Source organism: Coenobita brevimanus, chromosome 22 (assembly GCF_032717465.1).
Source record: "Coenobita brevimanus isolate Jiangsu-jjx chromosome 22, ASM3271746v2, whole genome shotgun sequence".
NCBI classification, from domain to species: domain Eukaryota; kingdom Metazoa; phylum Arthropoda; class Malacostraca; order Decapoda; family Coenobitidae; genus Coenobita; species Coenobita brevimanus.
The window spans coordinates 12,221,901-12,234,512 of record NC_136975.1 but is presented as its reverse complement, the minus strand read 5'-3'; the positions used below and the strand labels follow the sequence as shown (position 1 = coordinate 12,234,512).

The window sequence follows — 12,612 nt, the reverse complement described above, 5'->3', positions numbered from 1 at the left end:
TGCCAACAGCTTCTGGTGTTCCCAGGCTGTCACCCATCCAAGTACTAACCAGACCCAACGTTGCTTAACTTCGCTGATCGGACGGGAAGCGGTGTACTCAACGTGGCATGCCCACCTGCATGCTTTGTAGAAATTAACCTTTTTTTTTCTTTTTTTTTAGGCCAGTGAATCTTGTGGTGATTTGTAGTCAATCTTGGTTTATGAAGTAGCTAGAAATCTGTTTACACCCCTCCTAGAACATTAACTATCTTCGACTTTTGCATAAGAAAACCTCCAACATAATGAACCTTTAAAGCCATTTTCTGTTACTTTCCTACTCTGAAACATGCACTGTATAGTTGGCTATACTCATTCTAAAGTTGGTTACTTATCATCAACAGATTTAAGATTCCCAGAGGGCAACACGTTTGCAGTGAACTATATGTTTTCTCAGTATGTTGCTTTTAAATGTACAGCCGTACAAAAAAGTATCGTTACGACGTTGTGCTAAACAATATGACAAATGACTATAGTTTACGAAAAACAGGCAGGGGGTTAGGAAACTGTTGGTACCCCTGCATATCCAACAATGTTGGTTATGCATGGGATACAAGAGGCATTTCTTGTGTTTGAGGTAATAAATGCGTCGATATGAAGGTATCAACCCTTCGGAACAGCAGCCATCGTAGTGTTCGTTAAGTATCTATCGGACCCCTGAGTAACGATACTTTTTTGTAAACCTTGTTATGCAGCGTGTTCTGAGTCCCGATTTCTCGGTCACAGACACGGTGCGGTTCTGGGTTCTTTGTTCCTGACCGGGTCAGTACTGGCAAGAAAGAAAAACACAAACACCACTTGTCAAAAGGCACACTTATATATTACCAAAAGACAAATACACACACCATTTTATGAGCAAAACTGAGGAACTTAGAATGACTCAAAATTGTGTTTACAACAACCATGTTCCACCTAGTTCAGCAAGTCTGACCTGTACACAGAGTTACATCTTCCTAATGTAGAGTAATGTGCACACAGTGTCACAGATAATATTTCATGAATATGTCAGGTACATTATGTTCAGCACACATGGACAGTACAGTGAAACCTCGAAATACGAAAACTTGAAGTCTGAATTTCCGATGGTACGAAAGCGATAAATGTAGGACAAATTCCACAATACGAAAGTATCTGTCTCGATGGTACGAAAAGGGATACGAGAGGAAATGCGAAAAATTCAAAATAGGCATACTCCATAGCGCCGTGCTCACTTGCAGCAAGAAAATGAACTAACCCCCCTCTGGTAAACACATTTTTGTGTGCTTCCAAGTCGAGTCACGTCCATCCTCACCTCTCAGCTTCGTTGTACGTTATGCTGTTTTTCACTGTTCTTCACCTTTTCGTATTTTCACCATGCCTCCCAAGCGCCTTGCATCATCATCAGTATCCGGGGAACCAGCTGCCAAGAAAAAACGACACTGTACCCTGACTCTGGAGAGGAAATTGGAAATTATTAGATGCCACGAGGAGGGACATGGAGTCTCGGAAATTGGGCGAGCTTTAGCCCTTCCACCAACTGTTGGGACTGTGACAAAAGAAAAGGAAATGTACAAGAAGATGGCCACCTCTTTCTCTTTACCTTCAGCCGCCTGCCAAGCCACGAGGACCCGCAGCTGTCGCATGGAGAAGATGGAGCAGCTCCTGATTGTGTGGATGGAGGACTGCCAGCAGAAAAGCATCTCTTTGTCTCTGCCCCTTATTCAAGAAAAGGCTGTTAAAATCTGGGAGAGTCTGGGAGAAGAGGAAGAGGCAGGGAGTTCACCAGTGCCGTCCACCAGTAGCTACTCTGGGGCTGCTCCTTCAGTGCATCCCACTGGTGATTCCTCGACTGAGGTGTTTAAGGCCAGCTGTGGATAGTTTGAGCACTTCAAGAGTAGGGCCAGTCTCACCAATGTTCGAATTCAAGGAGAGTCTGCTAGTGCTGACATCGACGCTGCATCTTCCTTCCCAGAACACCCGAAGAAGATCATCGAGGAAGGAGGATACTCCCCCAAGCAGGTGTTCAACTTTGACGAAATGGCCTCTACTGAAAGAAAATGCCTAGCAGGTAAGAAAATGTCTTAAATCAATTTTTAACAAGTAAGTTTTTGACAGGTTACGGTGATAAAATGTTATGTGCATAGGAAGCAGTGCCATGTGTAAAGGGAAGCATTGCCTCCTGTAAAGGGGGCAGTGCCATGTTTAAAGGAAGGCAGTAGCACGTGTAAAGGTAGTCCTGCCATTAAAGGAAAATTCATGCAGGTTATTCTTAAAAATGATGTTTTGGGATAAATTGTAAATGCTCCTTCTTTACGTAAGGTCTGTGCATTTGTCTAGTGAAATTCATAATTACACTGCCTGCCATTAGAATGAAGTGACATCTATGCAAGTGTCTCAAAAGTGGTGTTATAAGTAAATTTTCAAGGATGAAACATAAATGTTCCATGTTTATGTGGGGTAGGTGCAAGATCACGCTGAAGGGAGTTGGGTTAGGCCTCATTCGGGGGTGAAATTTACTTCATTATTACACTGCCTGCCATTAGAATGAAGTTTAATTTATCCATGTGTGTCTTAAAAGTGATGTTATAGGCAGATTTTACGAGGATGAAACATAAATGTTCCATGTTTATGTGGGGTAGGCGCAAGGTCACGCTGGAGGGAGTTAGGCTTGTGTTTTTCAGGGGTGAAATTTACTTCATAATTACACTGCCTTCCGAATGAATGAATTTAAATTTTTCCATGTGTGTCCTAAAAGCGATGTTATAGGCAAATTTTACTACAGTGAAGCATAAATTCTCCATGTTTAGGTTAGATTTCTTAATTGGCGCAAGGTCTCATTAGACGGAGGTAAGTAAGATACGGCTCTATTTTTACAGAACTAACATGAGTGTGTGTCTCCTTGGAGGGAGTTAGGGTAGGCATGTGTTTTTTGGGAATGATATTAACTTCGTAATTACAGTGCTTGCCGTTAGAATGAAGTAAAAATTATGCATGTGTGTGTCTAAAAAGTGATGTTATAGGCAAATTTTACAACGATAAAAAATAAATGCCCAATGTTTAGGTTAGGTTTCTGATACATTTATGCTCCTTTGATGTGAGTAACAAATCTGCTATAATTTCAGTGTCACTGTTTGTATAAAACAAATCAAGTTTCAGATAAATGTTATGTTATAGGGTAAAGCCAAAAGCAAAGGTTTTTCAGTAACCCACTTCCAGGATTTGGTATTGCTCCCCAAAATTGAGTATCGTTCCTTCTCTTACTGTTGTAGTTTCGTATGTCATATACCAAACATAAACCAATAATATCTACAATTCATACAGCTGGCAGCAAAGTGGTTGTTCATAGCTTATGAAATTCGGTGCTTCAAATGTAGTACAGTAGTGATTTAATGATTGCAGTCTAAGATCTTTTGCAGAGACAGCCACGAGTTAAAGGTCACAACTCTTACTTTCGGCCTGTGACAGGCTGTGGACCACAGAGGGCCCTGTTGGTTAAGTGACCACCCTCGGGATTTTTTTTAATGTACCAGGGATCACTGATGCAGGAGGTAACTATTGTACAGTTTCTCACAGGGAAAGGTACATTGTCAGTGGAGTGAACGGAGCCAGGGTCTGATTGTCTGATACCTTCCAAAATTGTGCCAGGCAAGGCTGCCGCACCACCCCTATATATCCATACTGTGTTTGTGTGTGTATATCTTTGCATCTTTCTCTCTCACACATGTTCATATGTAATTGTAATTGCTTGCCTATTATGGGTCAGTATTTGTTAATGTAAAATCACTATGAAAACCTAAAAATTATTGTGATGACTATGACGAGAAACTTCATGCATATGGTGTAATTATTAGGTCCCATGAATGTTATATGTCTTTGAGGATGGGTTAATTCCTGCATGACTATTATCTGTTTTATGAGTAATGCAGGGTATAAAGATATTATCTGAAAATCAAGTAACTATTATATGATGTTCAGAGACTGAACACAAATAGAATTTTACTGTCATATTACCTTAAGCTTATGGAGTTTCATGGAGAGACAGACTGACAAATGAGGAAGGAGCACTGCGGTATTGATATGAATGTGATTAAGAAAGTTCAGAGAACTACTGTATGCTGAGGTAGTTTGGTCATGTGGAGAGAATGAAGAATGAAAGACTGACCAGGAGGGTTTACGTGAGTGAGGTAGAGGGGCATGGGAGAAAGGGAGACCAAGGATGAGGTGGAGTGATAGGAAGGTATACGTATACGAGAGGGGGTTGGAGGGAGGCCAGCCAGATGGTATGTGACAGCGTGACATGGAGGTGATTTGTTTATAGTCACACCTTATGGGGAATGAGAATTAGGCTATAGATAGGTAGATAGATATATATCACCTTAAGTGAGGTTGCTACTTAAGGATATTATACTTTATCCATGAGTCTGCATCATGTTTTAGGCTGAACCTGCATTCATTCATTGCCAGACGCCATGTATGACAAACGGGGTGGCCAAGGGCTTAGAGTTAATTGTTTTACAGGGAGGGGCACTAATCCTCCACCAACCCCACTTGACACGTAGGAATGCCAACAGCTTCTGGTGTTCCCAGGCTGTCACTCATCCAAGTACTAACCAGACCCAAGGTTGCTTAACTTCGCTGATCCGACGGGAAGCGGTGTACTCAACGTGGCATGCCCACCTGCATGCTTTGTAGAAATTAACCTTTTTTTTTTTTTTTTTAGTCCAGTGAATCTTGTGGTGATTTGTAGTCAATCTTGGTTTATGAAGTAGCTAGAAATCTGTTTACACCCCTCCTAGAACATTAACTATCTTCGACTTTTGCATAAGAAAACCTCCAACATAATGAACTTTTAAAGCCATTTTCTGTTACTTTCCTACTCTGAAACATGCACTGTATAGTTGGCTATACTCATTCTAAAGTTCGTCACTTATCATCAACAGATTTAAGATTCCCAGAGGGCAAGACGTTTGCAGTGAACTATACGTTTTCTCAGTATGTTGGTTTTAAATGTACAGCCGTACAAAAAAGTATCGTTACGACGTTGTGCTAAACAATATGACAAATGACTATAGTTTAGGAAAAACAGGCAGGGGATTAGGAAACTGTTGGTACCCTTGCATATCCAACAATGTTGGTTATGCATGGGATACAAGAGGCATTTCTTGTGTTTGAGGCAATAAATGCGTCAATATGAATGTATCAACCCTTCGGAACAGCAGCCATCGTAGTATTCGTTAAGTATCTATCGGACCCCTGAGTAACGATACTTTTTTGTAAACCTTGTTATGCAGCGTGTTCTGAGTCCCGATTTCTCAGTCACAGACACTGTGCGGTTCTGGGTTCTTTGTTCCTGACCGGGTCAGTACTGGCAAGAAAGAAAAACACAAACACCACTTGTCAAAAGGCACACTTATATATTACCAAAAGACAAATACACACACGATTTTATGAGCAAAACTGAGGAACTTACAATGACTCAAAATAGTGTTTACAACAACCATGTTCCACTTAGTTCAGCAAGTCTAACCTGTACACGGAGTTACATCTTCCTAATGTAATGTGCACACAGTGTCACAGACAATATTTCACGAATATGTCAGGTACATTATGATCAGCACACATGGACAGTACAGTGAGTCCTCGAAATACGAAAACTCGAAGTCTTAATTTTCGATGGTACGAAAGCGATAAATGTAGGACAAATTCCACAATACGAAAGTATCTGTCTCGATGGTACAAAAAGGGATACGAGAGGAAATGCGAAAAATTCAAAATAGGCATACTGCATAGCGCCGTGCTCGCTTGCAGCGAGAAAATGAACTAACCCCCCTCTGGTAAACACATTTTTGTGTGCTTCCCAGTCGAGTCACGTCCATCCTCACCTCTCAGCTTCGTTGTACGTTATGCTGTTTTTCACTGTTCTTCACCTTTTCGTATTTTCACCATGCCTCCCAAGCGCCTTGCATCATCATCAGTATCCGGGGAACCAGCTGCCAAGAAAAAACGACACTGTACTCTGACTCTGGAGAGGAAATTGGAAATTATTAGATGCCACGAGGAGGGACAGGGAGTCTCGGAAATTGGGCGAGCTTTAGCCCTTCCACCAACTGTTGGGACTGTGACAAAAGAAAAGGAAATGTACAAGAAGATGGCCACCTCTTTCTCTTTATCTTCAGCTGCCTGGCAAGCCACGAGGACCCGCAGCTGTCGCATGGAGAAGATGTAGCAGCTCCTGATTGTGTGGATGGAGGACTGCCAGCAGAAAAGCATCTCTTTGTCTCTGCCCCTTATTCAAGAAAAGGCTGTTAAAATCTGGGAGAGTCTGGGAGAAGAGGAAGAGGCAGGGAGTTCACCAGTGCCGTCCACCAGTAGCTACTCTGGGGCTGCTCCTTCAGTGCATCCCACTGGTGATTCCTCGACTGAGGTGTTTAAGGCCAGCTGTGGATAGTTTGAGCACTTCAAGAGTAGGGCCAGTCTCACCAATGTTCGAATTCAAGGAGAGTCTGCTAGTGCTGACATCGACGCTGCATCTTCCTTCCCAGAACACCCGAAGAAGATCATCGAGGAAGGAGGATACTCCCCCAAGCAGGTGTTCAACTTTGACGAAATGGCCTCTACTGAAAGAAAATGCCTAGCAGGTAAGAAAATGTCTTAAATCAATGTTTAACAAGTAAGTTTTTGACAGGTTACGGTGATAAAATGTTATGTGCATAGGAAGTAGTGCCATGTGTAAAGGGAAGCATTGCCTCCTGTAAAGGGGGCAGTGCCATGTTTAAAGGAAGGCAGTAGCACGTGTAAAGGTAGTCCTGCCATTAAAGGAAAATTCATGCAGGTTATTCTTAAAAATTATGTTTTAGGATAAATTGTAAATGCTCCTTGTTTACGTAAGGTCTGTGCATTTGTCTAGTGAAATTCATAATTACACTGCCTGCCATTAGAATGAAGTGAAATCTATGCATGTGTCTCAAAAGTGGTGTTATAGGCAAATTTTCAAGGTTGAAACATAAATGTTCCATGTTTATGTTGGGTAGGCGCAAGGTCACGCTGAAGGGAGTTGGGTTAGGCCTCATTCGTGGGTTAAATTTACTTCATTATTACACTGCCTGCCATTAGAATGAAGTTTAATTTATCAATGTGTGTCTTAAAAGTGATGTTATAGGCAGATTTTACGAGGATGAAACATAAATGTTCCATGTTTATGTGGGGTAAGTGCAATGTCACGCTGGAGGGAGTTAGGCTTGTGTTTTTCAGAGGTGAAATTTACTTCATAATTACACTGCCTGCCATTAGAATGAAGTTAAATTTTTCCATGTGTGTCTTAAAAGCGATGTTATAGGCAAATTTTACGACAGTGAAGCATAAATTCTCCATGTTCAGGTTAGATTTCTTAATTGGCGCAAGGTCTCATTAGACGGAGGTAAGTAACATACGATTCTTTTTTTTACAGAACCATCATGCGTGTGTGTCTCCTTGGAGGGAGTTAGGGTAGGCATGTGTTTTTTGGGAATGATATTAACTTCGTAATTACAGTGCTTGCCGTTAGAATGAAGTAAAAATTATGCATGTGTGTCTAAAAAGTGATGTTATAGGCAAATTTTACAACGATACAAAATAAATGCCCGATGTTTAGATTAGATTTGTGATACATTTATGCTCCTTTGATGTGAGCAACAAATCTGCTATAATTTCAGTGTCACTGTTTGTATAAAACAAATCAAGTTTCAGATAAATATTATGTTGTAAGGTAAAGCCAAAAGCAAAGGTTCTTCAGTAACCCATTGCCAGGATTTGGTATTGCTCCCCAAAATTGAGTATCGTTCCTTCTCTTACTGTTGTAGTTTCGTATGTCATATACCAAACATAAACCAATAATATCTACAATTCATACAGCTGGCAGCAAAGTGGTTGTTCATAGCTTATGAAATTCGGTGCTTCAAATGTAGTATAGTAGTGATTTAATGATTGCAGTCTAAGATCTTTTGCACAGACAGCCACGAGTTAAAGGTCACAACTCTTACTTTCGGCCTGTGACAGGCTGTGGACCACAGAGGGCCCTTTTGGTTAAGTGACCACCCTCGGGATATTTTTTAATGTACCAGGGATCACTGATGCAGGAGGTAACTATTGTACAGTTTCTCACAGGGAAAAGTACATTGTCAGTGGAGTGAGCGGAGCCAGGGCCTGATTGTGTGATACCTTCCAAAATTGTGCCAGGCAAGGCGTTCGCACCACCCCTATATATCCATACTGTGTTTATGAGTGTATATCTTTGCATCTTTCTCTCTCACACATGTTCATATGTAATTGTAATTGCTTGCCTATCATGGGTCAGTATTTGTTAATGTAAAATCACTATGAAAACCTAAAAATTATTGTGATGACTATGACGAGAAACTTCATGCATAAGGTGTAATTATTAGATCTCATGTATGTTATATGTCTTTGAGGATGGTGTTAAATCCTGCATGGGTATTATCTGTTTTATGAGTAATGCAGGGTATAAAGATATTATCTGAAATCAAGTAACTATTATATGATGTTCAGAGACTGAACACAAACAGAATTTTACTGTCACATTACCTTAAGCTTATGGAGTTTCATGGAGAGACAGACTGACAAATGAAGAAGAAGTACTGCGGTATTGATATGGATGTGATTAAGAAAGTTCAGAGGACTGCTGTATGCTGCGGTAGTTTGGTCATGTGGAGAGAATGAAGAATGAACGACTGACCAGGAGGGTTTACGTGAGTGAGGTAGAGGGGCATGGGAGAAAGGGAGACCAAGGATGAGGTGGAGTGATAGGAAGGTATACGAGAGGGGGTTGGAGGGAGGCCAGCCAGATGGTATGTGACAGCGTGACATGGAGGTGATTTGTTTATGGTCACACCTTATGGGGAATGAGACATTAGGCTATAGATAGGCAGATAGATATATATCACCTTAAGTGAGGTTGCTACTTAAGGATATTATACTTTACCCATGAGTCTGCATCATATTTTAGGCTGAACCTGCATGCTTTGTAGAAATTATTATTTTTTTTCTTTTCTTTTCTTTTGTCCAGTGAATCTTATTGTGATTTATAGTCAATGTTGGTTAATGAAGTAGCTAGAAATCTGTTTACACCCCTCCTAGAACATTTACTATCTTCGACTTTTGCATAAGAAAACCTCCAACATAATGGACTTTTAAAGCCATTTTCCGTTACTTTCCTACTCTGAAACATGCACTATATAATTGGCTATACTCATTCCTAAAGTTGGTCACCGTATCAACAGCAGACTTAAGATTCCCAGAGGGCAAGACATTTGCAGTGAACTATACGTTTTCTCAGTATGTTGGTCTTAAATGTACAGCCGTACAAAAAAGTATCGTTACGACGTTCTGCTAACCAATATGACAAATGACGATAGTTTAGGAAAATCAGGCAGGGGGTTAGGAAACTGTTGGTATCCCTGCATATCCAACAATGTTGGTTATGCATGGGATACAAGAGGCATTTCTTGTGTTTGAGGTAATAAATGCGTCAATATGAATGTATCAACCCTTCGGAACAGCAGCCATCGTAGTGTTCGTTACGTATCTATCAGACCCCTGAGTAACGATACTTTTTTGTACACCTTGTTATGCAGCGTGTTATGAGTCCCGATTTCTCGGTCACAGACACGGTGCGGTTCTGGGTTCTTTGTTCCTGACCGGGTCAGTACTGGCAAGAAAGAAAAACACAAACACCACTTGTCAAAAGGCACACTTATATATTACCAAAAGACAAATACACACACCATTTTATGAGCAACACTGAGGAACTTACAATGACTTATAATAGTGTTTACAACAACCATGTTCCACCTAGTTCAGCAAGTCTGACCTGTACAAGGAGTTACATCTTCCTAATGTAATGTGCACACAGTGTCACAAACAATATTTCACGAATATGTCAGGTACATTATGTTCAGCACACATGGACAGTACAGTGAGTCCTCGAAATACGAAAACTCGAAGTACGAATTTCCGATGGTACGAAGGCGATAAATGTAGGTCAAATTCCACAATACGAAAGTATCTGTCTGATGGTACGAATAGCGACACGAGAGGAAATGCGAAAAATTCAAAATAGGTGTGCTGCATAGCCCAGTGCTCGCTTGCAGTTAGAAAATGAACTAACCTCTCTCTGGTAAACACATTTTTGTGTGCTTCCCAGTCGAGTCACGTCCATCCTCATCTCTAATCTTCGTTGTACGTTATGCTGTTTTTCACTGTTCTTCACCTTTTCATATTTTCACCATGCCTCCCAAGCGCCTTGCATCATCTTCAGTATCCGGAGAACCAGCTGCTAAGAAAAAACAACACCGTACTCTGATTCTGGAGAGGAAATTGGAAATTATTAGATGCCACGAGGAGGGACAGGGAGTCTCGAAAATTGGGTGAGCTTTAGCCTTTACATCAACTGTTGGGACTGTGACAAAAGAAAAGAAAATGTACAAGAAGATGGCCACCTCCTTCTCTTTATCTTCTGCTGCCTGCCAAGCCACGAGGACCCGCAGCTGGCGCATGCAGAAGATGGAGCAGCTCTTGATTGTGTGGATGGAGGACTGCCAGCAGAAAAGCATCCCTATGTCTCTGCCACTTATTCAAGAAAAGGCTGTTAAAAACTGGGAGAGTCTGGGAGAAGAGGAAGAGGCAGGGAGTTCACCAATGCCATCCACCAGCAGCAACTCTGGGGCTGCTCCTTCAGTGCATTCCACTGGTGATTCCTCGACTGAGGTGTTTAAGGCCAGCTGTGGATAGTTTGAGCACTTCAAGAGTAGGGCCAGTCTCACCAATGTTCGAATTCAAGGGGAGTCTGCTAGTGCTGACATCGACGCTGCATCTTCCTTCCCAGAACACCTGAAGAAGATCATCGAGGAAGGAGGATACTCCCCCAGGCAGGTGTTCAACTTTGACGAAATGGCCTCAACTGAAAGAAAATGCGTAGCAGGTAAGAAAATGTCTTAAATCGATATTTAACAAGTAAGTTTTTGGCAGGTTACGGTGATAAAATGCTATGTGCATAGGAAGCAGTGCCATGTGTAAAGAGAAGCATTGCCTTCTGTAAAGGGGGCAGTGCCATGTTTAAAGGAAGGCAGTAGCACGTGTAAAGGTAGTCCTGCCATTAAAGGAAAATTCATGCAGGTTATTCTTAAAAATATTTGTTTTGGGGTAAATTGTAATTGCTCCTTGTTTATGTAAGGTCTGTGCATTTGTCTAGTGAAATTCATAATTACACTGCCTGCCATTAGAATGAAGTGAAATCTATGCATATGTCTCAGAAGTGGTGTTATGGGCAAATTTTCAAGGATGAAACAAATGTTCCATGTTTATGCGGGGTAGGCGCAAGGTCACACTGAAGGGAGTTGGGTTAGGCCTCTTTCGGGGGTGAAATTTACTTCATTATTACACTGCCTGCCATTAGAATGAAGTTAAATTTATCCATGTGTGTCTTAAAAGTGATGTTATAGGCAGATTTTACGAGGATGAAACATAAATGTTCCATGTTTATGTGGGGTAGGCGCAAGGTCACGCTGGAGGGAGTTAGGCTTGTGTTTTTCAGGGGTGAAATTTACTTCATAATTACACTGCCTTCCGAATGAATGAATTTAAATTTTTCCATGTGTGTCCTAAAAGCGATGTTATAGGCAAATTTTACTACAGTGAAGCATAAATTCTCCATGTTTAGGTTAGATTTCTTAATTGGCGCAAGGTCTCATTAGACGGAGGTAAGTAAGATACGGCTCTATTTTTACAGAACTAACATGAGTGTGTGTCTCCTTGGAGGGAGTTAGGGTAGGCATGTGTTTTTTGGGAATGATATTAACTTCGTAATTACAGTGCTTGCCGTTAGAATGAAGTAAAAATTATGCATGTGTGTGTCTAAAAAGTGATGTTATAGGCAAATTTTACAACGATAAAAAATAATATACCCAATGTTTAGGTTAGGTTTCTGATACATTTATGCTCCTTTGATGTGAGTAACAAATCTGCTATAATTTCAGTGTCACTGTTTGTATAAAACAAATCAAGTTTCAGATAAATGTTATGTTATAGGGTAAAGCCAAAAGCAAAGGTTTTTCAGTAACCCACTGCCAGGATTTGGTATTGCTCCCCAAAATTGAGTATCGTTCCTTCTCTTACTGTTGTAGTTTCGTATGTCATATACCAAACATAAACCAATAATATCTACAATTCATACAGCTGGCAGCAAAGTGGTTGTTCATAGCTTATGAAATTCGGTGCTTCAAATGTAGTACAGTAGTGATTTAATGATTGCAGTCTAAGATCTTTTGCACAGAGAGCCCCGAGTTAAAGGTCACAACTCTTACTTTCGGCCTGTGACAGGCTGCGGACCACAGAGGGCCCTGTTGGTTAAGTGACCACCCTCGGGATTTTTTTTAATGTACCAGGGATCACTGATGCAGGAGGTAACTATTGTACAGTTTCTCACAGGGAAAGGTACATTGTCAGTGGAGTGAACGGAGCCAGGGTCTGATTGTCTGATACCTTCCAAAATTGTGCCAGGCAAGGCTGCCGCACCACCCCTATATATCCATACTGTGTTTGTGT

General features: G+C 41.1%; 2 pseudogenes; both read right to left on the bottom strand.

The window, feature by feature from the left end:
• LOC145392551 (5S ribosomal RNA) lies at positions 1-119 on the bottom strand (annotated as a pseudogene).
• A 4,458-nt stretch (positions 120-4,577) lies between these two features.
• On the bottom strand, positions 4,578-4,696 carry LOC145392571 (5S ribosomal RNA; annotated as a pseudogene).
• Positions 4,697-12,612: the final 7,916 nt, after the last annotated feature.